Source organism: Myotis brandtii, unplaced genomic scaffold, assembly GCF_000412655.1.
Source record: "Myotis brandtii unplaced genomic scaffold, ASM41265v1 scaffold115, whole genome shotgun sequence".
NCBI lineage: Eukaryota > Metazoa > Chordata > Mammalia > Chiroptera > Vespertilionidae > Myotis > Myotis brandtii.
The window spans coordinates 19251619-19279032 of NW_005353967.1; the positions used below are offsets into that span (position 1 = coordinate 19251619).

The window sequence follows — 27414 nt, forward strand, 5'->3', positions numbered from 1 at the left end:
GGCGGGGAGGGGGAAGGAATCAAAATCCACAATGGGGGGAGGGGGGAGTTAACACTGTGTGGACCATAGCAGAACCCAGAGACTATATTCTTTAAATTGAAAAATCCTAGGTGTTTCATAATTGACCTTTTGTTACAAAATGACCTATTAGATTTGCAGTTTGTGGTTCTTGGTGTTGAGGTCCATAGGACAAGCTAGGAAGTCTTCAAACCTTGAGCTGAATTCCATGAGGGGTAATTTGGCTTTTGAATCATTTTGTCCCTGCCTAAGAGGTAGCGGCTGCAACAGCGCCCACCTTCTGGGCAGCTTCTTGCTTGGCATGATGAGCCTGTAGAACCGCCACAGCTTCATCCACCCGGAGCGGAGAGACTCGGGGACTCCAGCATGTGCAGCACTCAGAGTTGTCAATCTCTAGACGCTTCCCGTAGTCTCTCCAGCCAGGTTCGCATGCACCGTTTGGATGAGTGGAAACAAATGGTCTCCCAGCACCTGCTTCTGTTCCTGGCAGGGGTGCTGCGGCCAGCATGGAGGCGGTCAGGGGCTCCTGCCCTGCACACGGACCTCAGGCTGGGTGCCTGCAGAGGGGGGATGGCCTTGTCTGCAGCCTCTTGGGTCTCAAAGTGAACAAAGGCATAACCCTTAGAGCCGTTCCCATCACACAGCACCTGGCAGGGCAGAATGTTTCCAAAAGCAGGAAAGTATCCTCACGTGCCTCCTTATCTACCGACGTATCCAGGTTCTTGATGAAGACGGTTCCCACACCAGCTTTTCTCAGAGGGCCCCCTCTGAGACCACATGGCGCGGATTGGCTTTCCCCTAATTACATCCAAGCTCATAGTCTCCAAGGCCCCCTCAGCCTCAGCCGGCTGCTGGAAACTGACCTAGGCATAGCCCAGGGGCCGGTGATCATATCGCGGCAGACCCGCATGGCCAGTGCGGCCCGCAGGGCTGAGCCCTTCACACGGCCTGGCCTCGGTGACGTCCGCATGCAGGTCACCCACGCACAGGGAGGCCGTGGGGTAGCTGCTGGCAGCAGCGTCCCTCTCCCTGCCCCACCACCCCAAGCCCCGCCAGGACTTTTTACAGGGACCACACAGGACAAAAGGGGCTCTTCCCGGAGCAGGGCGGCGCAGCTGGCTCACAGGTGGCAGAGCTGGCGCAGCTTGGAAGCAGGAGGCACCCAGGAGACCGCAGGGCCACAGACAAGAGGCTCTCAAAAACATCATGGCCCTCCCTGGGAGTTTGTAACTTTCAGCTGTCCTGGTCTGAGCCTCCAAATTTCCAAAATAAGTTTATTAAATTGGGGCCTTCCCTCCAAATTACAAAAATTCCTAAAGAGCCAACAAAATGGTGCCCACGCAGCCTCTGGGATACAGGTTTCTCTTTAAATATAGGCCTCGGGCTCCTGGCAGTTAAAGGGTTTAAGGTTACAGCCGCCAAGGAAGAGGGATGCAAAATATTTGTCGGTGTTGGGGGGGAGGAGAGGCGGGGAGCACGTGGACATGGCAGCTCACCACCCACAGGACCCACAGACGGGACCCACAGACGGGATCCCCAGGTGCGGTGGGCAGGCCTGAGGCTGCAAAGGTGACTTCCCGGAAGAGGATTCGCTTTTTCTTTAAAATCTTTAAAAAAAAGAAAAAAAGAAAGAGAGAAAGTGTTTTCAGTTTTGTTTTTAATCTTTTTCTCTCTTTTTCTTCAGGCTACTGAGCCCGAAAAGTGGCAGAGGCTGTGGCGACCCCGGACGGAGAGACAACTCCTCTTATTAATGATAACTTTGCTACACGGACCCATGTGGTCCAGACAATCAGTACACTTTGAAGAAGAACGTATGTTGCTCCTCCCTCACTGGCAGTTTCTTGGCTGATGCCTGTCCTCATGATCTCCATCTCCTTGGACATCACGTGTCTTCTGGGGGCCTGGATAGGAGAAGTACGTGCTCTCACTTCCCCAGGACGGAGAGCCTCGAGTGCCGCTGCTTCCAGTGTGGTCCCGGACCACCCGCCTCCTCCGGGGCCTAGGCCACCTGCTCAAAAAACCACGTATACTTGGTCCCCCTCCCACACACACTGAATCAAACTTTCTGGAGGTGTTGCCAGAAACTGCATTTTTTACAAGCCCCCAGGAGAGTCCCGGCAGCTACATCTCAGCATCAGGAGGAAGGAAGCCTCAGGAGCCCTGAGGTGGACCTGCGCTTGGTGCGGGGGAGGGAGAGACTGAAGAGAAGAGGCAGGGAAGTGTGGCCCAGCCCTCAGGACAGAGCCAACCACCTGCCCTCAGCACAGCTCTCCAGCCACACAAGTCACAGGGACCAGCGACTGTGCAGGGGGACCAGCTGTCCCCCTGGCTCATGTGTTGTCCCATAATCCTCTGAGGGCATGAAGGGGCTGCCCACACATTCAGGACCTCCTCTTTTCGAGCACAAAAGAAGCTTTGGAGCTGTAGGGACAGGGCTGAGACACACGGCTTAGCACATTGCGTGACTTTAGGAAAAAAAATACAGCGACCAAAGGAGGTTTTAGAAACTCTCACCGGCCCTGGCCACCCCCTACAATACACGCTATGGAAAAGCACACATTTTGACTATTCAAGAAGAGGGTCCTAATGCACTAATAACTAATAATTATATTGTTCTTTGAGTTACTGGCTCAACATGCTCAACACTTCCTGTTTATTGCCAACATCCATCCCACGGTCTCGATAGTTCCCTTTCCTCCAGACACTCCTGGGAAAACTCACGCTGTGGTTCTCAACCGGGAGCAGTTTTGCCTCTGCTCCCCTCGCAGGGGGCATCTGGCAAAAAAAAATACCGACCAAAGGAGGTTTTAGAAACTCTCACGGGCCCTGGCCACCCCCTACAATACACGCTATGGAAAAGCACACATTTTGACTATTCAAGAAGAGGGTCCTAATGCACTAATAACTAATAATTATATTGTTCTCTGAGTTACTGGCTCAACATGCTCAACACTTCCTGTTTATTGCCAACATCCATCCCATGGTCTCGATAGTTCCCTTTCCTCCAGACACTCCTGGGAAAACTCACGCTGTGGTTCTCAACCGGGAGCAGTTTTGCCTCTGCTCCCCTCGCAGGGGGCATCTGGCAAAGTCTGAAGACATCTTTGGTTGCCACACCTTGGGGGTAGGAGGGGATGGGGCTACTGGTATCTAGTGGGAGAGGCCGAGGTTGCTACCTACCACCCTGCAGGGCACAGCCCGCCCCCAGGAAAAAGCGGTGTCCGCAGTCAAGTGAGAACCCTACTCTGGCAGCTTCCAGCCGAGAGCAGTTTTTATATTTGTAGGTGCAACTTAAAACAGATTTCTAAAACCTTTACATTTTAAAAAGGTATATTCTAAAGAGTCAAGTCACACAGTCTCATCTAGATGGACATTCACAGTATTTACTAAATTAAGCAAACCTTCTGTTGTTTTTCTGAAAAATTTTAAGGTCTGTGCCAATCTGTGTGTCCAGGCTGGCAGGCTGGCGGGATGCAGGATCTGACTTGTCAGAGGGGACAGACCTTGACCGGCTTCTGGGTCCCAGCAGCTTCTCCCAATCACAGACCACAGTCAGCTTTTGTTTCCTGTAATCTCTATTCTGCAAAATGGCAAAATCCCCACCCCTACCCCAGTTATTAAGACTGGGAGTGCATTTGCTGTTAACATTCTTCATCTCCATTCCACCCGAAGGTCTTGAACTTGCCTCAGAAAACACCAAGGTTGGCCACACGGCCTTGACGTCTCTTGAACTCCCATCCCCTAGAGTTGGCCTGGGCCACTCAAACTGTCAGGAGCTTACCACGTAGGCTGCTTGATTTCAGGCATTCTGGTGATTCCCTCACCCCAGCGTGGCTCCCCTCCCCTCCACGCTTCTCTCTCCCTCGCACCCCTCGGCGGTTTCTGCTGCTGTGTGGCTTCTCGGGGCAGAAAGGTCCTAGTTCTTCAAACCACCTGAACCAGCCTCTTTCATTTCTCGGCCCGGAGCTCCCAGTGAGCTCCTGCTCATTGTCAAGTTTTTTAATCACTGGCCCAGGCCAGTCACATTCCTTCCAGGTGCCCATTCCGACTCCTCCGCATCCAGTCAGTCACGCTCTGAGCACCTTTTCTTTCCGAGAGGGGTCATTTTTACATTTCCGTCCTGAGGCATTGGCAGCCAGAGAGCAGGTCCGTCCACCTGTCTGGTCCTAATTTCTAAAAACTAACCTTTCCCTTCTACAAATCTCATCTAAAAGTCATTAGGAGGCTAGTCTACCTTTATGTGCCCTGCTGCTTCATTAGACCGGAGAGACCGAAAATCCAACTCTCCAGGTAGGTGCTAAAGTTTGATTTGACTCAGATCCTATAAGCCAGGGGCGATATGCCGACGCCCTGTACATACTGTGGGGTCAAAAGGTTTTATCGTTTATTTAGATGGAATAAGAACTTGAAGAGTTGCCTTTTAATGCCACTGTTTTATATACTTTTAAACAAAATGTATTTTTCACATTCATAATGAATTCTGTGATATCAGGCAAAATGTACATCTTAAAGTGAGCCTCATTAGTCTTTTCAGGATTAGTGAGAAAGTACAGAGTTTTAATAGAGAAAAGTATCAAAGAGTGGAAAACAAAGAACTTATACATAAAAATCAAGATACACAATTAATGCCCTCTGTTTAAGTGGCTCCACTCTGAGCATAAACAACCCGTGGGAGATGGGCTTCCAGCCCGTCTAAGAGGACAGCTGGGCAGCCTCTCCCAGGGCTGGGAGCACCACGGTCATTCTCACAGCAACTGCAGGCCTCCCAGGCCCTCTGTGCAGAGGCAGAAAGAATAACTGCTTGTTCGCAAGATCAGTGCCACCAGGTTCCCTTCCAACAGCTAAGAGCCCAAACATGATAAATGGAGAGGATTATGCCACCTGTTATTTGACTCTCTCACAAATCCATAAAACACCCGAAAACCCAAGAATCAACTAGAACCAGAGGCCCTTCCGTACTGGAAGCTTCTGGAAAAGCCCTTGTGGAAGACAGGGTTATTATTTCAAATACTCTCCGTGCCTCCTCCTCAGAGGTTACATTTCCCAGCCCATTGACGTCAGGCCTGACCACGGGCCCTGCTTCAGCCAATCTGCCGCTTCTGAGCAGACGCGTCCGGAGCTGGTGCTTTGCTGTCCAGCTCTCTTCCCTCTCCCATGAGATCAGAAAAACCCCAGACAGAGCCCTCTCCTCGGCCTGGGGCCTGACAACACGAAGCAGAGGCACCGTGGACCCTGATGCACAGACACGCAAGGTGGGCGAGAAACCAACGCTCTGCGGCCAGTGCTGAGATTTCAGGGTCACAGCACGACCCACCTCTTCTGAGGGCTCGGCTCCCGGCAGAGTCCGAGTGCCTGCCCACCCATCCTGCCTCTCTTTGGTATCAGGTTAAATTCAACTTCACCATCCCCTACCACGTATATGGCACAGAGCTTTTTGAAAGCAAACAGTAATAAACATCATCTCGTGACACACATTACAGCCTGGCAACTATCTCAGAAGCATGTGCCATATAGTCACTGCTGCAATAAAGGCTTTGCTCTCCTAATATATTTACTTTAGGGTTAATGGATGGAAGCGCTGGGAAATAAGGAAACCCCCGTTGAGTCAACGAGATCATCAGAAGCTACTGCGAGAGGCAGCTCGAAGAATCACTTCCCACGCCAGGCTGCCCTGAGGCCTCTTACCAAACGGCTGACTCACTTGGAGCTGCCCCTGCTTTCCCCCCTCTGCTCTGTTTCTTCCATCCCAGGGTGGCCCCAGCCACCTCCTGCAGCCACCGGTTAGGACTGCAACTCGGAAGTCTGCTCCTAACAAGCACAGGAAGATCTGAGCTTTGTCTGAAGGAGAAGCCTCAGTCAAATGGCAGCTCCGGAGACACTTCTAGGACCAGCGGGTACCAGGTGTTGCCACAGAGCAAAGGTGCAGGGCTGCCCACAGGCCTGTCTCCAACATGGGCCAGGCCAGGACTTCCCAAAGAATGGAGACCACGGGGCTAGAGTGAGGGTCTCAACTAGCAGAGGGGCAAGAGATCATGGAGGAGAACGGGAGGATGACAGGCCTGGGTCTCTGGCTACCGAACGGGAGGTAATGGCAGCTGGGACATAGACCAAGCAAAGCAGAGAGCATGAGATGCTGCGCCAATGCCTCCGGCACAAGGCGGAAGCAGGGAGTCGCAGGTGCGCCATCCGCCATGACCACACTTTAAATTTTTTCACCTAGTCTCCACCATGAGAATCAGAATATTCCTTCTAGAAATAAGGCCATTTCAGAGTGGAAAGAGGAGAACATACAATAGGGTGAAAACTGGTGGATTCCTGGGAGACCCTCATCAGCTCATGAGTATGCCTGTCATGTTAAAACTGAAATGTTATTTTTATTTTTCAATTACAATTGACATTCGACATTATATTAGTTTCAGGTGAATAGCATAGTGATTAGACATTTACATGATTTTATGAAGTGATGCCCCTGATAAGTCTAGTACCCACCTGACACCACGCATAGTTATGACAATATTATTTACTATAGTCCCTGTGTTGTACTTTACATCCCATGACTATTTTCTAACTACCAATTTGGACATTTTCATCCCTTCACCTTTTTCTTCCCGCCCTCCTCCCCCCAACCTTGTTCCCATCTGGCAAACATCAGTCTGTTCTCTGTATCTACGAGTCTGTTTCTGTTTTTGTTTGCTTGTGTTGCTCTTTAGATGCCACAAAACTGAAGTTGTTTTTAGTTAGGTATTGACTCCTTTTGAACCAAGTTCTTTAAAAACAAACACAGCAATAAAGTGTCACTTTATAAACTCAATAATTAGTACAAACCAAAAATGTTAATCTGGAAGTAGCCACAGGTACTTTAAAAATGGCAGAAAAGCTTTTCTTTCCCTGCCCCTCCTCTGGCCCTGAAAACCAGAACCATTAATGCTACCGACAGAAGGAAACAGGAGTGGTTCATGCGAAAATTGCTCCTCGGTGCCAAGGTTCCGAGCAACCGTTCAGGAGGTGATGTGTACACAGCAGAAACCTCATCCCAGAGTGGCCCAGGGGACAGGCCAGTGAAACTCCAGCCCAAGAACTCCCTGGAGGGCATAGGGCAGGAGCAGCCCACAGAGCGGCCTTCGCCCAGGATCCCATTAAAACAAGCACAACACAAAGCTCCCAGCAGCCACAGGTTTGCTTGCAAAGCTTTCAGGGGAGTGAAGCATTTCTAGTTACTCACTATGGATATGAACTGGGCCTAATAACATAAGCAACCCATACCCTTAAAAACCAAGAGCCTAACTGGGTATCTGCCCAGGGATCAAGGCAATGCTAGTCATTGCTCACCACCTTAAAAAACACCTACATTCTCACTGAGGTCACTTCTGTTTCTAACCAGTACTGCTAAGCAGTAGTGGAATTAAGGGTTTTAAAACGATTTAAAGTAAAAGGGCAAAGTCTAGTGTAGTATAAAAGCATCACTGAAAAGTTCAGTCTCACTGGGTTTCTTGTTGTTTTTTGTTTTGATGCTGGCTTTTACAACCTGCAGGCCTATGGCCTGAACCGGCCTGTGCTGTGTCCACAGTACACACTGCCTGACAGCGAGCTTAGAGAAGGATCTGAAAACAGCCTGAGTATTTACACATCAAACACACATGCAATAAAGAACAAAATGTACAACGTACATGTGTGCAAACATGACTCTTTATAACTTAATTTATGTAAAGGAGATTTCCCCTCTCTAGTGCCTTCTCATATTTAAACCCATGAAATACGGTGCGATCAGGACTGCATGCAGACACATACACACACACATAACTGTCGATTTTTAAACATCTAAAAAATCAGCAAGACAGACTTGTCCAATGAAACTACACTCAGTTCATTAAACACTGTCCATCTCAGTGATTTCATAGCCAGAGATCAAGTTACCCGGTGGTTTCAAACTCTCCCTAACGAGAATGCCAAACTAAAAACGGCAGGCAGGCTTAAACTTTCCTCATCTGTTAACTAGAGGAATTCCCCAGATATTTATTATTCAAACTGTGTTTTGCAAACAGATGCTTACGTGTCATTCCCAAAACAACACGCTCTTCGAGGAAAAGCAAGTTCATTGTACAGTTGCCAGTAGCTTCAGGTACTTGCAGATACGGAACATTGTACAGTTGCCAGTAGCTTCAGGTACTTGCAGATACGGGACAATCTGTAAATGCAGACAACAGTCTTGGCCTGCGTTGCTGAACTGGCCTAATGACTCAGGAATGTTCCAGGCAGCAGGAGGAGGTCCAATGAGCTTAGATGAATCAGTGCAGACTCAGAGTTCAAGGCAGTCAGAGAAACCCTGTTCTGGAAATCGGAGCCCTGGTACTTGTTCATAAGCTCCACTATTCTCTTTCTGGAAACAGGGACTCACTGTTAACAGCTTTTAACAATAGTGAGGCATAGTAAATAGAGATACAGTTCAACTGGATGTCTCACAGGAAGAGAGTATGTATCAGAAGACCAAGCCACTAAAAAATGAAAGAGAAATCCCTGGGAAGGCTGGGAGAGAACGGCTTTCGGTTCACTTCCTTAAGAAGAGACAGCCCTAACTCCCTCTTCCCCAGCCCAACTGCCAGGGCTGCTAACCATGGCGGGTGAAGAGGAAGCCTCCCTGTGCCATGCACTCCAGGTGCCACAGTGGGCTCCTGCCACCATCTTCCCGGCATGCGCCAGGCCAGAGTGGATGACTCACTAGAACCCGCATGGCTCGGTAACCGACAGGTGCCAGGCAGAAGAGCCCGGGGGATGAATGAAGGAGAAAACACAGACCGTGTTTTGGTTGGGTGTAAACAGGAACATGCCCGGAGTGCTGACACCGTTCTCTGAACTACCAGAGTCATTACAGCACACGACTTCCCACAGTCCTGCTCCCCACGGGCCTCAGGAGAGAACACCCACCGGTGGCAGGGAAAGTCCCCGCATCCCAAGTGCCAAGCTCTCCCATGACAATTCTGGGTCCCAGCATGAAATACGGGCCAGGCAATGTTTGAGGGAAGGTCTCACCCCCAGGTTACGGGTGAGCTCAACAGCCACCCTTCTCAAGGCTGCACCACCCGCTGCTCCACCTTGCAGACCAGTGAGCTCATCCAGAAAGGCAGCAGCGGGAGTGGTTCAGCCTGGAGCCAGACTGTCTGGATTTGAATCCTGGCTTGAATCCTCGGGCACCTTTGCACCTCAGTTCCCGTTTGTCAAGTGGGGTGCTAATGGTGCCGACCACATAGGCTTGTTGTGAAGATCAATTAAATAAAATAAATAACAAGTTTAGAACAGCGTTTGGCACATGACAAGTATCCCATTCACGTAGCCTACTCTTCCCGGAACAGGCTCCGGCCTCTCGCCCCCCAACCCCACATCAACCCGGCCACGTGAGGTCACCCTCCGGCACTGCCATTTAGGACTTCCTGTTCGGGGCCACCTGGCATGTGGGCAATTAGCCTCACCTTCACATACCAATTTCCCCTGGAAAAGGAGTCCTGTGGCAGAAAGCATACAAAATGGAGCCAGACCTACTTCAGTGCTATCACCCTGCTGGACCCTTAACCAGCTCAAGCCTTTGGACAATGAACTTCCCTGAAGTGGGAGTGATCAAAGTATCTACCTCACAGGGTGCGACAGGATTACAAAACCCATGCATGTAAAGCAAGGTATAAAGGTAAGTACTCGATAGGTGGTGGGAATCAATACTATAATCATCATAGTGGTTAACATTTATGTTTCTGTTCTTGAAGGTCTGTTTGTCTCCACACGGCCACATCACCTTCTAATATCATTAACTCACTATAGTCTGAAGTTTGTCAAATGGCAAAGTCATATGGGGGGGTGGGGGGAGACCCCAGATAGGAGGAAGGGGGAAATGTGGTTTCTGCTCTCGGCTCTCAACTAACTGGGGTGTGAGCATGCACAGCCCCCTAACTACTCTGGCTTCAGTGTCTCAAGTACAGAGTGAGAGGGGAGGCTCTGCCGATCACCACCATCACTTTGGGCTCCCAAAGTCAGTCATTTTGAGCACATGACCACCTTCACCACTTTCTCCCAGACCAGTGGCTCCCCTGGAGCAGGTGGCTCTCCAGGACCCACGCCTCTGCTGGATGGGAGACAGAGACCCCCTTAGATTATGACGAATGCCAAGTGCAGGGGAAGAAGGGTCTTACCTGACCACAGAGCAAGTAAATCAGGGGCTGGGGCATACCCGTGGGCACTGCACAGGGCCATGACCAAAGGGCCTGGGCTAGACTGGCTCCTCCTCGCGCCTTTATTCCTGGGGTGGAGAACCCACCTCTGGCCCTTCACTCCCAGTTCCCGAGTGTCTCCAAGTCTTGGAAACACAGCAGAGCAGTTCCACTCCAGTCTTGTAACAGTTGGAAACGAGGCCTCCCCTGTCCTCAGCATTGGAGATGGCGCCTGCTCAGAACCCTTCTCAGTTCTGAAAATCCACACTCCTAAACGGGTCTTTCCTTTCTTAGGGTGCTTTTGCTCCCTGTTCTGGAGAAGTAAAATGCTTGATCATGAAGAATTTCATAGCCATATGCCAGAGGACATGGTAGGGTACAGAGTTTCAATCACTCTTTAATAAAGGGTGCCAACTGATGAACAAAAGCATCTCAGTGGGAGTTTCTCCAGCGGGAGAAGCTGAACACAGAGAACCCATTTTAAGTGCTTTGGTTTCAGGCAGGAGTCAAAAGTCATACCCCTTTTATTTCAAAACATAAACCGTATGAAACTGTCCCATAAAATTAGTATTTGCTGCTGTTATTCTCTGCTCCGTGGTGAATTATGAAAGTGCAATTCTCTCATCAGTTATAAATGGCCCCAGAAGGCTGAGTTGCATCTATCCAGGGGCACTTATTTCTGATGAGTATTCTTATTAACGACCTAATAAAATGTCTCATTTTGTTATGATCAACCAAATGATTCAAACGATGTTTAAAAATTTAACACCTCAACCCAATAGCCTGCTGATGAATCTGCTGGGCTGACATTAATTTAAAGTGATTTTCAATTTTACGTGGCATTATCAGTGAGATCATAGATAGACCTTTTTCTAAAACTTTTTTTTTTTAAAACAAATTTGGTCCTGTCCAGCCGGCATGGCTAAGTGGTTGAGCATGGACCTATGAACCAGGAGGTCATCATGGTATTCCCAGTCAGGGCACATTCCCGGCTCCTGGGCTTGATCCCCAGTAGAGAGAGTGCAGGAGACAGCCAATCAATGTTTCTCGTCGTTGATGTTTCTATCTCTCTTTCTGTCTCCCTTCCTTTTTGAAATCAATAAAAATATACTTTAAAAAAATTTGGCCCCAATGCTATCAAAGGCAATGTTTTACCAAGGTTCAGTAAAATTGATTTGATTATAATGATAAGCACAGTTAGCAGAGGCCAGCGATGAGAGGTTCTGGCAAGACAAATTATTTGGCGGTCAACCACACACATCCCAAATTGGTAGGCAGGCTGCAGGCACGGACTGTGAGAACAAAGCTATGTCAACAGCAAGAATACTCACAAATAAGTCCAGTTTCACTTCTAACTTCCTGACCTTTGTCCCAAACTGCCCTTTGATGGAGGTGGCTATTCATAAAAGCAAGGGCTAAACCCCACTGAGCCTTTGTCATGTGGGCAGGAACCAAAATGCAGACTTGGAAGGCTGGCTATGTGTAGGTGGGAAACCAGTTGTGTGAGAGTGTGAGAGTGAGAGTGTGTGTGTGTGTGTGTGTGTGTGTATGTATGTGTGCGGGCGCGCGCGCGCACGTAGAAACACCTCCCTCCCCCCAAAAGAAACCAAGGGCCCAGAGGCTTAAAAGGACAGAAGCAATGGATTTCTGAGATAATGGGTGAAACTGTACCAATTCTGCAAAAATAGCTCTTATTTTTCCCAGGACCCAGAATATATGATTTCTTGATTTTTCCTTTGTTTTGTCTTGTTAAACTGCACCCTTCTTTGAAAGTAATGCTCATTAAATAGCTGCTACAACTAAAGCACTTAAAAAAGAGTCTGACATTGTCAGCTTCCCCAACTGGAGAATTCCTATAGATATGCATTTGTTGAGCCTTATTTGCCATAGTGAGCAGCAACAGCCAACTTCAGCTGGACTAAGCACTGAGGTTCTAAAGAGGAGAGGCCAGGCAGGTGCCTGTAGGAGCCAATGCCATGTTCAAGATCTGACTGTCCAGGGTGTGTAGAGCAATATGCTGGGGGGTGGGGTGGGGTGGCAAGGGCAGGCGGAGACACAAAGATACTCTTACTTCCTCAAGAAACTGTCACTGAAGTTGGAATCAGGAAGCTCAGATACTGAGGCCACCGAGGAGCATGACTAGCCACAGAAATGGGCATGCTGAGTGGAGGGGGGCAGCATGGGAGGGGGAGAATCTTGAGAAAACTAAGGTTTTATCAGGAATATAATAACTGTGAAGTAAATCAACAGTTAGTTCATTCATATGAGAGAGCTGCAGTTGGGATGGGGGTGGGAAGATTGAAGTTTCTCTGCTTCTGTTGGATAGCCCCAGGATGGTCGCACAAAAACCCTTCTTACAAGACGGCTAACGGGCTGGATCACGCTGGCATTGCTTGTTTTCTGAGCCAAAGTGAAGTGGCAGATAACACTCAGGGGTGTGTGTGTGTGTGTGTGTGTGTGTATGTGTGTGTCTGTGAGTAGAAATGATGTCTGAAAGGGTGAAGCAAATTTAATCCAGGCATATCTGCTAGCTAGTTATTATGACAAATTTAAATAGAAGAATGAAAATTAACCTTATGCTCTAACTCCTCGTACCTATTCAAATTTATTTTTTAAATTACAGGATTATTGTGAACTTTTAAAAATGATTTCAAGGAACTAGGGTGACTTTTAAGTGACTCTGGGTTTCTGGTCCAAATTCTATGAAGAAAAATTCCTCGGCGACACTGCATTTAAGAGACAAACGCGCTCTGTTTGCCATCAAGTGCACTCGGTGCGGAGGCCTGGGGGCCCTGGCCGGGCTGTTTGCCCTCCGTGACTTCCGTCCTGGAGCTCAGTCTCCTCTGGTCCTAAGACTGCGGTGAGTGCCAGTTCTTATCACTTAAAGTGGTAATCTGCATTTGATAGAATAAATATGTATTAATCTGGCTCAGGAAAAAGCGAATGACCACACTCAGGGAAGAGCCTGGGAATATAAAGTGTGATCCCCAAAAGAAATTCGCAACTCTTTTTGCAACCTGTCCCTTCCCACTAAATTCTCTCTCAGGTCCTGACCACGTGGGACCTTCTCAGAGAGGAAGGTGCTCCAATGGCCGTGGCTGAGAAAACAACAAGCATTTCATCGTGTAAGACATTTGATGCTATGAGAGCCCGAATTTCCTCAACGGAAAGAAAGCGAAGCTGAAGCGGCCTGGCTGGCAGTGGCCATTCCTCAGAAACCACCCAGCCAAATCCTGAAACCAAGCGGTGGACTGATCTCATTTCTGCCTCTAGACAGAGTGAAAGATAGGCCACATTCACATACCACCAACAGGAACTTCTGACGTCCATTCACGAGCCTGGTTCTGAGTTGGCGCTGGGACAGCAAGTGACCATCCTCAAAAGGGTCACGGGCTCGTGGGGTGATGGACAGGGCAGTAGGTGGGCACAGCACAGAGCGACCCTGGCCATGGCAACAGTCCTGTCTGGAGTGAGAGAAGGCCGCCAGGAACAGTCCCGAGTGCCTGCCCGGCTCGGATCAGTGTCGCCCCTGAACACACTGAGGAACACATGTCCTCAGAAGGGCTGGATCTGTGTGTCCAAAACATAATGATGAGGGGCCCCTACAATATTTTCAGCATAAAAGTGACGAAGTCAGACTTGCATTTTAGACATAGTCACCTGTGGGATACCTGCAAGGGTTAGGCAAGTACCAGGAGGGAGTAGACCTCCCTGAGTAAGTGTGTCTGCTGCACAAGCACCTTGCACACACAGAGGCGTGCACAGGCTCTGCAGGGAGCTGTTTGAAGGCGGACAGCTGAGCCCCCGATCCTGGGGACTGCTGCCGGGGGTGTGGAAGGGGCAGGAAGGGGGGGGGGCGCACCTGGAGGGTCAGGAAGGCCAGTCAGGACGACCTTGCAGTGAACCAGGTGAGAAAGGGAAAGGCCCAGATGAGCCGTGTGGAGGGGCCGTGGTTAAGAACCGTGCAGGGGAGACGACAGGACTCGGCGGCTACAGGCTCCATAGGTCAAGAATGACACAGTCTCGAACAAACACTTGCATATTTCTATTCCCTGGAGTACGAATAGGGGAGACGGGATATGCTTGGCAAGGTCATGAGTCAAGTCTGGATCAGGCAGCCCTGGAGGGCTCTGTGGATGTGCATCGAGCACTCGGAGGTTTGGAATCTCCCAGGGTAAGGAACGCCAGGGGTCTGAACGTGATCTCCCAGGGTGAGGTGGAATGAGAAGATAGGAGGACCCACCCTGGGAACGGAGATAAGACCAAAGGGGCCAAAGAGCAGGCCAAGGGGGGAGGAACAGGAGGCGGAGCGTTCTGGAAGGCAAGGCAGAGAGAGAACAGAGGGGTGTCCTTGGAGCCCAGCAGCCAACAGTGCCGTTCACATCCTGCCATACAAACATTTTATCCTAAAATGCAGTAAGGGGATCGCTGAGCAGGAACTAAAGTGTCTCACTGTGGTCCGAGGTACACTTCAAAATGTTGTGCCTTGCATTCTGGCTGGGTCCATGATTCACTCCCCGCCTGGCCCTTTCCACCTCCTGCAATTTCATGAAAAGAAAAAAGTCCCAAGGATACTTTATCTGAAGAGTCATTACAATCAACAGGCAGTTAGCACAAGGTCAGGCTGAGGAAGAATGTGAACAATACCGCGCTGGAGATGCTGCTGGGGCGTGAGGAGGGGGCTGGAGGGGAGGAAACAGCTGGACAATGCACAGATGTCTACGTTTTCGCTGCCAGGAGTTCAGACAAACAGGAAGACCTTAAACTTCTCCAACTGGGGGGCTCGGTTTGCCCGACTAGCAGAGGGCAGAGCACGTGACTGGACACAAAACAGAAGGTTGTGATTAAGGCTTTGAGAACTCCTCCCCACAGAACCTACATCAGCTTCGTGGGCAAAGAAACTGGAGCAGGCTTACCCTGTGCCCAGACCACGCTCCCTCAGCCCTCGGGCCTCCCCACCGCAGGTCCATGGGGTCTGAGCTCATGGTGTGAGGGGTCATGTGAGCTGCACCCACTCATGGGACCCAAACAGGGCCAAGGCACTACAATTTCACAATTTAAACATTTCCTGCTGACATCTAGCAGAACTTATGTGCACTGAAGTCTCTGAGTGAGAACCAAAGAAAAAAATGCCTGGCGCAATTATCCAATCACCAAGCCTACTCCAACAGCCACATCATCAGAGCAGTATAAGAATGATTAGACATCCTCTGCACTTCAAAAGCTAGGAATAGCATTAAATGCCTTCTCCTTGTAATCAGGTATGTTTTCCCTATTCAGTAATGTAAAAATAAATTCAAGCTAGGAATAGCAAAATGCCTTCTCCTTGTAATCAGGTATATGTTTTCCCTATTCAGTAATGTAAAAATAAATTCTAAAACTATGCAAACGAGGAATAGTTCTTAAAATAACTAAGGTTCTGAAACCTCACCTGATTGGCACCCTTAACTATTAAACACAAATACTCTGCTACGTCTCTAACAGGGTTTCTCAACCTTGGCACTTTCAACATTCGGGGCCAGATAATTCTTTCTCATGGGTGTTTGTCCTGTACATCGTGTGATATTTAGCAGGACCCGTAGCCTCTTCCCTTTATATGCCAGTAGCATCTCCTAGTTGTGACAATAAAAAATACTTTTAGGTACTAAAAAATGCCCCTAGGGGACAATTCTGCTCTAGAAGGTACCCACTTCTGGTTAAGATACAGGATCTAGACTGAGATGAGGTTCAAGCCCTGACTATGGCACATACTAGCAGAATGAAGTTGGACAAGTAACTAACCTCCTGATGCCTCAATGCGCCTAGCTGTAAACAGGGATGATACTACCTACTTCACTGGTTGATATGAACAGTAAATGAGAAAATTCATGTAAAATGCTTTACACAGAGCCTGGCACATAGTAAGCATTTAGTAAATGGTAGAAATGATAACGGCTAAAGAAGAGAGTTGTTGACCCGTGACCTTGGAAGACAGAATCAGGCAGGTCATTCATATGGCCATCTGGTTAAAAACAAACCGCTCACAGAGCTCATGTCTGAACAGCCCATACGAGAGCACTTAGGTTAGTATGCTAGAAACACAACGACGGGTCAATGCTAACCTTGACGGAAACCATGCTGCATTAATCCCTTTTGGAATGAAAGGTAGGAATAAAGGAAAAGTAAGTGCAATGGAAAAATAGCTATAGACCAAATAGAACTATCCTGCCACAAAGAGGTAAAGGTAAAAATTTAGCCCGGCTGACATGGTTCAGTGGTTGAGTGCCGACCTATGAACCAGGAGAGGTCACAGATCGATTCCCGGTCAGGGCACATGCACAGGTTGCAGGCTCGAGCCATAGTAGGGGGCGTGCAGGAGGCAACCGATCTATGATTCCCTCTCATCATTGATGTTTCTATCTCTCTCTCCCTTCCTCTCTGAAATCAATAAAAACAGATTTTTTTAAAAAATTACACCTTTTAAAAACTACCTGGGCCACAACCTAAAATAAATATGCTAAATTTGGGGAGAGGGTACCCTGGTAAGAGTTGGTGAATACCTACACCGTTAAAGAGGGTCACCTGAGGGGGAGAGGACAGCCCTCAGTTGATGCAGCAACAGGCAAGTAATAGAGGCACAAACTTCAAAGGAGCACGAAGCTGCGAGCTCTGCATCTCTCTCTCTGGCCAGGAGCTGTCTCACAGCTTGCTCCTGTCAGCTCAGAGGAGCCTGGGAAGTGGGGGGCAGAGGCACCTTCCCAGAGTCCTCTGCCCTTGAGCAGAGCAATTGGGAGCCTCAGGCCAGATCTCTCCCACGAGCTGTTTCCTGGCCCCTCAGTGGGGCTGGCGGGATTTAAAACCTCTCAGTGGGAAACTGTACCAGTCAGAAAAGCCCCCCTCTCAGCCTCCTCCACCAGCCTCTGCAGCCCTGAGCCCACCTCCGCCCTCTCCTCACGTGGGAACAGAACAGCTGTCTCTCCCACTCAGCCCCACATTCGAGGTTCACGCACAGGCTGGGTTTGGATGGAACAATCAGAACGCAAACACTATGAGTCAATCAGCATCTAAACCTTTTTGTTTGGAAAAATGTGGCTTTACCCGGTAGCTGAAGTCTAAATTAAGCTGCTTAAAACAGTCATCTGACTCACAGAGAACGCCACACATTAAATTGGGTATCTCTTCTAACCAGTCATTCAAAAACACAACCAAGTCTTTGTGAGACAAAGCCTGGAAACAGTGAAATATCCTCTTCATTGTCTTTTTTTCTGACCCACATTTTACTTTTATCTCCATAACATGCAGTTGTCTCTTCATGTCATTCAAGTGCACCATATTTTTCTTTTCTTGCTAAAGTAAAATAAATAACCCAGAAGAGTAGTAGGTTTGTGCCCAGCATTTAGGGCCCCACACATTAACATTCAACAATGCGCCCACACATCCGTAATCTCTGAGCCCAAGTCTTGTCCACACAGAACCCAGTGGAGGCGAGTGATTTTTTACCCTGTTATGCTATTACACTACTGCCAGTTGAATGCACTCTAAGAACCAAATGAGGAAAACAAGACAACCCTCCATTCTTTCCCGGAGGAAGGCCCACACTGCACTCCATTTGACCCCAACATCAAATCAAAGACATCACATGGTATTTACATTCTAGGGTAACTTTTACAAGACAAAAACTTCCACAGCACAGCTTAGCAAGTAGAATGTTTGACATAAATGAAGTACTCAACAGGTAGTAGAGGTTAGACATTTGAGAAACAGGCAACAAATACATAGTTGACTTAAAATCTCCTAAACCATTTTGAGAAACTCCAGAAAGTTGAATGCTAACCTCACTTTGTCAGAACTGATTTGGGAAACATTCAGTCCTGCCTGAAGGAGAACTGGACTTCCCCAGCCAACATTGTGTCAAGTCACCCTTCCCAGGGTTAGTTCCTGTCAGTGTTCTGTCTGAGTAACGAAGTGTTTCTCTCCCACCTTGGCCGGGAGGACGAACATGGGGCCAAACACCTTGGAGACAGAAAAACAAACAGACTCACTTAGGTTTTTAACTCAGCTCTGTCTGGAAATCAGGAAGCAAGACTGAAGATCAACCTTCAGGGAAGCTCTTAATGCTGAGATTTTCCCCTAAAAGTTCAAATGAGAAGTCACCGAGAGTTCAGGAGTGAAGAAGACTAACAAATGGCAACGGGACTTTCGGATTGCCCCCTGGGAGACACAGTCCACCCCCATCGCTGGGGTACTGTTTAACTCAAAAGGATCGGAAATTTGGATTGGCTTCCTGTCCCATTATTTCACCTGACCCTTGTGTTTGCAGGTTTTATATACAAAGTCCCTGCCTAAAGCTGGAGGACATGGCCAGTTTCACTGTACAGCAGGTCCTTGAGTAATGACACTTCAATCCACACCATTTCGTTATAATGTTGACGAGAAAGGACAATCGATTTCCAGCAGGGGCCACTGCCTGTGTGAAGTTTGCTGTGTGTGGGTTTTCTCCCGGGACTCAGGTTTCCTCTCGCATCCCAAAGATGCGCACGAGGTAACCTGGTGTATCTCCACTGTCCCAGTCTGAGTGAGTGTGGGTGTGAGTGGCCCGGCGATGGAAGGGCGTCCTGTCCAGGCTGGGTGCCCGCCTTGTGCCCTGGGCTGTTGGGAGGGGCTCTGGCCGCCCATAACCCTGAACTAGAATTAGTGGTTTGGAAAAGAATGATCTTACTTGTTTTTATTCACCTTTCTTAAAGGTAGGTATAGCTCACATTTATTTCAGTGTTTAATAGTGGACATGTTTTGGGTCTTTATTTAGAAGTTTGGTGAAGGCTTTGTGACCAGAAATATGCTATAGGAACTTAACTCTTATTTATATCAATTAGCCTAGGGTAAAACTGGTTTTGTTTCCAAGAACCTACCGACAGCATTGAGGACTTACTGTACTTCTAATGAAGCCAAGGAATGAAGGATTTCAGATTTTACTTTATTTACATGCCAAGGAAGGAAAAAAAAGATTATGGAATTTTCAAATTTCATTATTACAACAGTTTTTAGTGCCATCAGGAGTAACTGGACAATGTCATTCAGCAGGAAAAATCAGCTAACTCCCCTCCACCTGCCCCAGTGTGATTTGTCCAGACACCGCTGCTTATTGAACTGCCTGGGTAAGACTGAAGGCAGGACGCTTCCTGCCCTGAGTGCTGGAGAGAGAAAGGATGGACGGGAGCTGGCGTGATGAGCAGTAACATCCAATACTCATCAATCTCTGCCTTTCATCTCTCTTGTTTCTCAGTCTGACAACCCTTTTTACTTTCTGAACCTGACAGCTGCTAGGACTTCTTATTGATTACAATCGATCTCTGAACCACCACCATCTGTCTACAATAGGAACTTTCTTTAGGGTAATTGTGCTCCCAGAAAACAAAGATCCTGCTGTTTAAACTGATGCATTTCCAGCCAGCATTTGCCACAGAACCGTATCTGCTGTGCCCTTCTGAGTTAAAATACACCTGTGAGATAAGCACCATTGTCCTAACTCAATGCTGTTTCCACACTCCCATCTTCATCTCTTTGAAGGTCTACTGTGTCCTTCCCAACTCATCGCCATATTTGTGCATTTGGTGCAGACTGTGGATATGCAGCAGTAACTAGCCATGGTGGTGAAATTACAGCCTTACACAAGCGACAGGCATGTGCTAAGTGTCTACCACGAATGCACGACTGTTGAACATCCTCACCACTTTGAGGGAAGTGCTATTATCTTGTTTCACAGATGGGGCTACTGAGGGATGGGCCATTTAAGTAAATCAATAAATATAGAGAAGTCCCTCCAACATCCAAGATACAGCACCCACATACAAAAGAGGCTAAAAAATACTGAGAACCAAACTTCCATTTTAACAAGCCTAATGCTAACAAATTTTGAAAAAATTGCTTTTTAAAAACACATTCATCTACTGAATGCCGACAGCCCAATGTTCATTGGCAGAGCTTTGTCAAAAGCAAGCACCTTCATACCTTAAAATTAAAAATTTACCCATACCATCCTGGCCAGGTAGCTCAGTAGAGCGTTGTCCCTATACACCAGGGGTCCTCAAACTACGGCCCGCGGGCCATTGGTTAGAGCGTTGTCCCTATACACCAAGGCTGTGGGTTTGATCCCCGGTCAGGGCACACATACAAGTATCAACCAATAAATGCATAAATAAGTGGAACAACAATTTGATCTCTCTCTCTCTCTCTCTCTCTCTCTCTCTCTCTCTCTCCTCTAACTCTCTAAAATCAATTAAATTAAAAAAACACCTGCCCTGGCTAAGTGGTTAGAGTGCTCCCCACACAGCAAAGGGCTTCGAGCTCTGTCCCCACCTCTGTTCAGGGTGTGTACAAGAGGCAACTAGTTGATGTGCCTCTCTCACATTGATGTTTCTCTCTCTCTCTCTCTCTCTCTCTCTCTCTCTCTCTCTCTCTCTCTACAATGGAAATATCCTCAGGAGAGGATTAACAACAACAACAACAAAAACTTAAAAAAAATGAAAAACAAACAAAGAACGCCTGTCTTTAAAAAAGTCTGCCCATACCAACACCTGGAGCCCTACAACAGATGCCTAAAAAAAATGAAAAACAAACAAAGAATGCCTGTCTTTAAAAAGTTTGCCCATACCAACACCTGGAGCCCTACAACAGATGCCTTCGTAAGAACCGAGTACTTTCGCTGGTGACCTCATTCTACCGCCACAGCATCCTGGGAAAGGCTGCAAGGGGCTGGTCAAGCACATCGTCTTCCCCTGAAGCATGAAGCCACAGACTGGCTCTGAAGAGGGTGTTGCAATCTGCAGGCACCAGGGCTTGAGCGTAGGATGGAGCCCGGCCTCGCAGCGAGGCTCGTGTGGAGCTGGATAAGATGCTCACAGCTTTAAAAACAGAGGACATTACACGAGGAGACAGATAAAAGGATTCATGAAACAAATCACTGCATTTTTTGCATTACTATAGAGCTTCATGAAGGGAAGGGAAATCATCTGACAGACTGAATCATGAATTTGTGCAATGCAAGAATTTATCAAAGCATCGGAGTATGAATCATAGCCACAAATGTTTTCCAACATCCTTGTAAAAACCAGCCTATGAATGTAGCAACTCTCTAAAAGCACTTGCCTTTTTGCTTTAGGTATTGACTCCTCTAGCAATCTGTACAAACAATTAACAAAATCTACCTGAAGATGATATTTCTGGAAACCAGAAGAAGGGGGGAAAATAAACAGTAATGTTTCCACCCAAGTGATTCTAATGTCAGCTTACTACTAGGAAGTCCATCTCGCTCCCTGTCCTTCCACGTAAGCCCAGAGACGCAAATCGGGGAAAGGCATGGAGGAAACAACACCCAATGGTGAGCAGGGTGCCGGGGCCAGGCCGCAGCACTCTCCCCTGCTGCCTGCTGACAGGTGGGCACACGCGGCCAAGCCAGCATCCCACACCAAGCAGTGCGTCAGGGGACACAGCTCCTGTTCTCTCTGCCACCACAGCCACTGACATCCTTCCCAGCAGGACCAGCAGACTGAAAGCCTCTGCTTCTTAGGGACACTAGGGAGTCGCCGCTCAGCTGCGGGAAAAGCTCACTTAGGTCTAACCCAGTCCATTATCTTTCCAAAAATCAGAAGACGTCGCTCACATTCCTGGTACTGCCGCTCCCCCAGAAAAGAGTACCTCCCCTTTACAAAGACACGTTGCGAGTACTAAACATTAAGGCTACACTATAGAATATTTTTAAACAAATGAAGCCTTGTTCTATTAGGTATGACAGTAATTCAAACCATATGAACAAAGTACTGCCGGGTGACATTCCTTAGAGGATGTGTGACAGATATATATGGGAGTAAATCGGACAAACCATAGTCAGTACTAGTTGGTCAATGTACTGTACACACGGTGGGTGGGAGGTGCGGGACACTGTGGGAAAGGTAAGGAAAAGCACAACTTGCCAATCTCTTTGAACAAAGGAAATGGAGGGGGCGGGGGAGCAGCCCACTGGGGCGGGAAGATGTCAGTGCTGGAACTAAAGGCTCCTATTCCAAGGTCAGAGCCGCCTTCTCAGCAGAAGAGAAGTAAAGAAAGCGTCGCTTATAGTTCTCCCTGCTTGTGTGGGTTGTTAAGTAATAACCCATGTGCCAAAACACTAATCTGCAGGATCAGCTCTGAAAAGAGGAAAAGCACTCTGCCAAGCATTTATCAACACCTAAAATTGTTTCTTTTCATTCTCAGTACTAAAGCTGTTTTATTAAATATTTTAAACCTGAAGTCCGCTGCTCTCCTCCAAATGGTGCAGGTACGACCTCAGATTTTAAGCCATTGCTCAAGGAAAGAAAGGAAAACAAATGCCAGCGAGGCAATTAGAACAAAAGAGTGGAGGACCAGAGCCCTGCCCTGCCCTGCAGGGGTGCAGACACCATGCCCCAGCTCCTCCGAGCCTCAGCAAGGCTGCTCCTCGCTCAGCCTTTCTGCACAGCCCGGGGAGCAGCACCCAGAAGGCACCCTAGGAGGGAGAAGCTGGGCAGCTGGGGCCAAACCAGCATGTGACACCTGCTGGATGCTGATGGAGGGAGAGGACAATGGCTCTGGACGCCGTGCCCCTGCGGAGGGAAAGTGGGGGCCAGACACCTGGACTCAGGAAACCCTGAAGGGAAAGCAGAGGGGTTTCTCAGGGGCCAAAGGCCGAAACCACAGGAAGGGCAGCTTCCCAGGCCTGGGCCCGGAGTGTGCTCGGGCCCAGAGAGGAGCAGGAAGTCTGTGGGACCTGGAATCAGCCTGGTGCACAGGAGGAGCCCTGGACGGGGAGCCCAGGTGCCTGCTCCTCGTCCAGCCCCGCCCTGAGCCGGCTGTATCCCTGGGCAGGGTGCTCTGGCTCCGTGGCTCCTCCAGACCGGAGGCAATTAGAAAGTGAGGTGTCAGGGGCCACTCACAGCTCCGACGGCTGTGACTCAGTGATGAACTGTCCTCGCGCCTCACCCACCCACGCTGACTCACTCGGCCGCATGGCCACTGCTGGGCTTTCTTTTTCTGACCATCATTTGGATTTAAAACAAAACAAGAACCCGAAAGCAGAACTCCAGATGTGGGCTCACTGTCCCTACTTTCCACGTTACTGAAGCGCCTGCAGTTCCTTGGGAGAGCAATGGCCTAAGCCTCGGCCCCCAGGACCTCATCAAGTCCAGGGCCTCCTCTGCCCAGGCAGGCCCTCACCACCCCCCTGGCTCTGACAAAGCTGCCCATTCCTGTCAACCCGGCGGGGGGGGGGGGGGAGGGAGAGGGAGAGACAGAGCCCAGACACGGCCCAGGCATTTCACGCAGAGGAACAGGGCTGAAGTCACACAGCCGCCTCCACGCGAGCGTCTCACATCTTAGAATATTACGGTTTGCCCTCTACTGTAAAGTCCACAGAAAAAATGTGAAAGCTTTAATGACATTTTGTTTCAAGTTGAGCAAGTTTGCTAGAACGTGGGAAGAAAAGCCTTCAACTTCATAGGATAAAAGGGAAGAAAACCCATTTTCTGGTGTGGGCCACTCCCATGACGCTTTAGCTCTTTGTATCCCACAAAAGGAAACGGGCTTTGCCTGAGCCCTGGGAGACACCACAGGGTGGGACACAAAGGAACGGTTTAGCCGAGGAATCAGAGAGCAGCTCTACACTAAGTGTGTGAGGACCCTGGCCTTCCATCCAGGTCGCCCTGCAAGTCACTGTGGGAAACAGAGATAAAAGCAAACCTCAGCAAGCCCCCTGGTGCAGAGACCTCCTTCACATCTCAGTCCTACTCCTGCTCGTCTCATTTCCTCAGTGCTCCCCACGGGAGAGGGGCTGGCCACAGCGCCCGCATGAGGGAGGGAGGAACTAAGAAGTGCAAACACCTAGGGCCCCTTCCCCAGCAGAGCTGCCCAGAACTGGCACAGCCAGGGGAGAGGGAGGGGGCAGGAGAGAGCACCTGAGCTCTGCCTGCTAACTCCCAGCCCCACCCACGCCGCTGACGCCCTCCAGGCCCTGAGCCCCCTGCACAGGAAGTGGGGAGGCTGAGTCCTCGCTCCCCTGACAAGCCCGCTGGGTGCCCCTGAACTCCATCCCTAACCACAGACACATCACGGCTGCTACCCGCTGGTCTCTGTTACTGCAGCTTATCCCAGAGCTTCTCCGCAGACCTGACCACACCATTTCCACACGACACAGATGGACAGCAATTTCTGGAATTCAATCAAAAGCACAAGCTGGGGCCTCCGGTCTCAGAATTTTAGTGATCAGACAACTGGTCATACCCTTGGGAAGGACTTGGGCCTTCTCCCTCAGGGAGGCGAGGGTCCATCACGGACCACGAAGGAGCTCACTGGGTTTTCATCTGTGAAGATCGCTCAGTCGTGGCTTCTGCTGCCAGACTTCACTGCAGGTTCTGAGGAGCCCATGCCAAGAACACACCAATTCCACGGGCTGAAAGCAGCTCTGGAGAGCACACGGGATTATGGGAGAGTGGGGGCACCCACAACACCCCGGGGGGTGAACTCACATGGGGATGGGGAAGGATGCTGTTATTCAAGCAGAACTTGGCCAGTAGGAGGTTGGTACCTCTTCAACACAGTCAGCCAGATGTCCCCCAGAAAGATTGCCCCAAAGAGACAGAGGAGTGCCGTTTTCCCGCCTTGAGAAGAAACCTCTGCAGCTTATGGAGCCGGTACCAGCTCTGCCCTCGTCACCCTGTCAGCTCTGTCCTGCTGTTCTCCAAAAGGCCGGGTAAGGAGCCTCCTCTCACGGGATGGTTTTATTCCTCCCACTGCACTATCTACCTTCAGCCTCAGGAAAGTTTTAAAATTAGCGAAATAATTTATTCACAGCTTTTATGTCTGGGCTATCCCCCCCCCACCCCGGAAAATTTTGGTAAAGTCTGCTCCATTAGTCACCAAACTAGAGGCCTGGTGCATGAAATTCAAGGGGAGGGGGTCCCCTCAGCCCGGCCTGTGTCCTCTTGCAATCCAGGACACCTCGGGGGATGTCGGGCCTAAACTGGCAGTCGGACATCCCTCTCGAAATCCAGGACGCTGCATGCACCAGTGACCATACTTTTCATACAGGTGAAGCATCTTACTGTTGTATGGGCAGCTACATTTTTTTTGCCCTGATTATAAAAAGTAGTACATAGCATGATCCTTCTGAGGCAGTAGTACCATTTTCCCCATCTTATGGGTGGAAAAACTGAAGCAGAGAGAAGTTAAGTAATTGGCTTTGTCACACAGTTATAAGTGTCAGAGTCAGGGCTGACCACAAAATGTGCAAGCCAGAGTCCATGCATGTCATCGCTGCATCATCCTGTTTTTTCAGTGTTAGAGTAGCCTTGCCAGGTTTTAATTTTTAAATCTAAGAGACTGTTCCCAATATATAGGGTAGGGCCCCTAGGCCTGGCTAGTGATCAGGGCCATCTGTGGGGTGACTGGCAGGCGGGGCCATCAGGCCCCCGCCCCCTCCTGCCTTGGCCGCTGCCGCTGGTTGCCTCCCTTTTGGGGGGCAGACACTTAATGCAAGGTATAGAGCGTCTGCCTCCCGGTGGTCAGTGCACAACATAGCGACCGGTTGTTCTGCCATTTGGTCAATTTGCATATAGGGTTTTATTAAATAGGATAGTACATATTACGTCTACAGTGTTCGGGGTCTCCCAACCATATGCATTTTGACCAGCAAAATCATAATACACAATACTAGGAATATTGAAGTGTCACCACCACACCGTGCACGGAAAATGTCATTGGGATGACGAGAAACACCTGCCAAAGTACTTGCCTGTTCTCAGCTTAGGCCAAATACAAGATGGTAAAAATGGAGTGGGTAACTCCCCAGTCTGTGTGCCTTCACCCTTCCTCAGAGTCCTGAAGGTCATGGTGAACTACGTCACTTAAAGTCTGACGCTCCCTGGACCAGCAGTATGGGCATCACCAGGGAGCTCATCAGAACTGCAGAGCCTCCCAGGCAGAGCTCCTGAATCAGAACCTGCACCCAGCACTCTCAGGCACGCACAGCGTAAGCACTACACCAAGACCCTCTCCTCCCACCTCCAGCCCCCCACCTCACTAGCACATGTACATTGGCCTCAGATCTGAGATCAGCCTCTGCTCCCGGGAGGCCACTGAAGTTTTCTCCGAGGGGCCCAGCTGCCATGGCTGGCAGTCCACCCACCTGGCTGCACCCTGGGCCCCGCTGGCCTCCCTGTGGAACTGTCCGAGATGGCTAGAAACGTGCAAGGCATTTTGTCCCCCAAAACGTTCATTTATTCATGAGGAAAAAGATCTATTTTTAGGTGTCAACTGCCAGGGTATCCTGGCTCACCCAGTGCCTCTCCTCCCACTTGCCCAATTAGAAAGATCATATTGTTTCCTGGCATACAATTCCAAGGGCACTGAGCACAGGCAGGGGACCCGGAGAGGGCTCCAAGAACAGCTCTCGGTGAATGGAAACAAGATGATTTCTGCTCAGAGTAATTTCCTCAGCACCCACCCTTTCCTCCCATCACGGACCCCATGCTGAAGGGACGCCAAGGCCACGTGGAAGTAACAGAACACCAGCATATGCAAGACATATTTCTGTATCCTCAGAACACAGCAGAAAGAAGGGAGAGCCAATCAGTTAACTCTCTTTATCCCACCCAAGTTGAAAACTTAATAGTCTAATCCCAATTTCCCAGATGATAGATGAATCCAAGTTTTTCTTATATGCAGGACTGTGCCTAAGAAGGGAGGGTGTAAAATTCAGAAACTTCTGACCTAGCTGTGTTCTCAAATTCTGACTTTTTAGGGGGACACTGGGAATGACCATAAACAACAGAATTTACCTTATTATCTTGGTGTGCTACAGGGAGGGCAAATATGTCTGGCCATTTCCCTTTTTTTTGCTTACAGTAGATGGCACTAATTTATCACAGTGCTTTTCCCAACCAAATCTAGATGCTGCCTTAGGGTCCTTCTCCACAGAGCCCAATCCTGCAGAATCTCAAAGCCCACCCCATGGCTCCTGGATCAGCACGGACATTTGAACAGGATCTCCCCCACCCCCCTTCACTGAAGTTTGCACACCGAAGTCTGAGAAGTGCTGGTGCAAGCCGCACCAAAGTGAAATGGACTGTCTACCCCTGGTCTATTTTACTGGTTTCTCAACGCTACATCCCCACTTCTATTCCAACATCTCCTGAGGTCTCAATCTGGAAGCTTATAG

General features: G+C 49.1%; 1 protein-coding gene across 2 annotated transcripts in view; it reads right to left on the bottom strand.

Annotated features, from left to right (window-relative positions):
* Positions 1–27414, bottom strand: part of LHFPL2 (lipoma HMGIC fusion partner-like 2) — a 77184-nt gene that overhangs the window by 29064 nt on the left and 20706 nt on the right. The window contains exon 1 of one of the 2 annotated variants that reach the window (XM_005858071.2): positions 8069–8092. The exons of the other annotated variant lie outside the window; for it this stretch is intronic. The gene's annotated coding sequence lies outside the window, so the exon portion shown is untranslated. Of the gene's footprint in view, positions 1–8068; positions 8093–27414 lie in introns of those variants that run through there. 2 annotated transcript variants of the gene reach the window in all.